A 2,469-nucleotide genomic window follows, 5' to 3' on the forward strand; every position below is an offset into this window, starting at 1 on the left:
TTTCCTCAGGCATCACCTGGGTCCTCAGGAAACCTAGTTCCCTAGTCAGCGTGGACGCAGCCCCACTTTGTCCTGAAGCCGAAACCCCAGCGAGTCCTAAGGAGACGGAGACCGAGCTCCTCTCAGCAGAGACACTGAGCCGAGCGTCCTACCGGAAGGCCTCCGCCCCCGCCCCCGCGCCTGAGGAGGCTCAACTGCTCTCAGCTGACCTCACAATCGAGTTCGCAGGGAAGGAGCATGCGCTGTGGGTCAGAGAGGCGAACTCGGCGCCACCCTGTGGTCAGTGCAGGAAGTGCAGGCCGCGCCTCCCTCACAGGTCACTGGAGGCAGCGTGCCCTACTGACAGGACTGCTGAATCCATTAAACTGGACATTCAAACTAAAATGGAGTCTCTATCCCAAAAGCTTTCTAAAAGTAGTTAAGGAACAATTAATTGGAAACCATTTGGAATGAAGTGAATGTAGATGCAAACTTTACAACTTATACCAAATTCACTCAAAGTTATTCAGAGGCAAATTTGATTGTAGTTTCTAATTTATGTTTGGCTGCGTTGGGTCTTCGTTGCTGCATGTGGGCTTTCTCTAGTTGCGTCGAGCGGGGCTACTCTTCGTTGCGGTGCACGGGCTTCTCATTGCGGTGGCTTCTCTTGTGGGCGAGCATGGGCTCTAGGCGCGCAGGCTTCAGTAGTTGTGCCGCGCAGGCTCGGGTGCTCTGCGGCATGTGGGAGCTTCCCGGACCAGGGCTCGAGCCCGTGTCCCCTGCATTGGCAGGCGGACTCTTAACCACTGCGTCACCAGGGAAGTCCCCACAGACAAATTTTAAATACAAAACTATTCAAGGGGCTTCCCTGGTGGCACAGTGGTTGAGAATCTGCCTGCTAATGCAGGGGACACGGGTTCGAGCCCTGACCTGGGAAGATCCCACATGCCGCGGAGCAACTAGGCCCGTGAGCCACAACTATTGAGCCTGCACGTCTGGAGCCTGTGCTCCGCAACAAGAGAGGCCGCGATAGTGAGAGGCCCGCGCACCGCGATGAAGCGTGGCCCCCGCTTGCCACAACTAGAGAAAGCCTTCACACAGAAACGAAGACCCAACACAGCCAAAAATAAATTAATTACTTAATCAATTAAACAAAAAAAGCTGTCTCTCAAATTGAACTTCCAGAATATATTCAGGAAAAACGCATACGCCCTTTTTGGCCAACCAAAGAAGCGGGCAATGCAAATCAACACTACAAAGAGGTATCACTTCGAATCAGAAAAAAGGACCATCCTCACAAAGGGTAAAAGCCAGATATGCAGGACAAGGAGAGGAGAAAAGGGAGCCTTGTTACGCTGAAGGGGGGAATGTAAATTGCCAACGGCCACTCTGGAGAAGTGTGCTGTGTTTCCTAAAACATCTAAAAAACAGAGCTACAAAGCATAGGGCGCTTCCACTCATGGGCCTATATGTTGGAAAAACCAAAAATCCACAGGACGCAGGCACCCCGTTTACTGCTGCTATGTTTACAACAGCCTCGACTTGGGTACAACTTAATAGTCCTTGGAAGGAAAAAATGGTGAAAGAAAATTTGGTACTTAAGCACAACGGAATATTACTCAGCCCTGAAATCAATGCAATGAGGCCAGTTGCAGCAACTCAGGGGGACTTATGTTTGGTCATTGAGAGTGAAATAAGTTAGACAGCAAGAGAAACTTATCATAAGATATCACTTATAAAGGGAATCTAAAAATCGCCAACCATGAACTGAATTACAAACCGAACACCATCACACATTTACAAAACACACTGATGGCTGCTTAAGGGGAAAAGTGTGGTGCGGTGATGCATAAACCAGGAGGTTGAAATTGGCACAGATACCGTTCCATACGCCAATAATGTAATCGCCAAGACATACTCATTGTTCAAGGAAGTGGACTCAGCACACTCTATTCACAGAAAAAACATCTATCTGACTACTAGAAACTAGAAAAGAATTTATTGATGTCTCTCTGTAAGTGACTCAGGTGGATGTAGAGCACCAAGAAACACAACATTGCAAATCAGCTACACCCCACTATAAAAATTAATTATAAAAAAAGAAAGACAGTGAGAGAGAGAGGAATTCTTACAAAATTCAATCAGGGGCTGTGATGCAACTGGACTGACCACATCTACACTCACAGCTGAATGGGACGTAAGGCTGGACACCCTAACCCTAAACCCTAACCCTAACCCAACCCTAACCCTACCTTAACCCTAACCCTAACCCAACACTAACCCTAACCCTAAACCTAACCCCTAACCCTAACCCAACCCTAAGCCTAACCCTAACCCCTAGCCCTAGCCCTAGCCCTAACCCTGACCCTAACCCCTAACCCTTAACCCCTAGCCCCTAACCCTAACCAAGTTCACAAGTAAACTTCTCGCCCACCTGGAGAGAGTGATTTAATTTTAAAGAGTAAAGACACAATCAGCTCAGTAATTGGC

The sequence above is a fragment of the Balaenoptera physalus genome (genome assembly GCF_965194825.1).
Source record: "Balaenoptera physalus genome assembly, contig: HAP1_SCAFFOLD_931, whole genome shotgun sequence".
Lineage (NCBI taxonomy): Eukaryota > Metazoa > Chordata > Mammalia > Artiodactyla > Balaenopteridae > Balaenoptera > Balaenoptera physalus.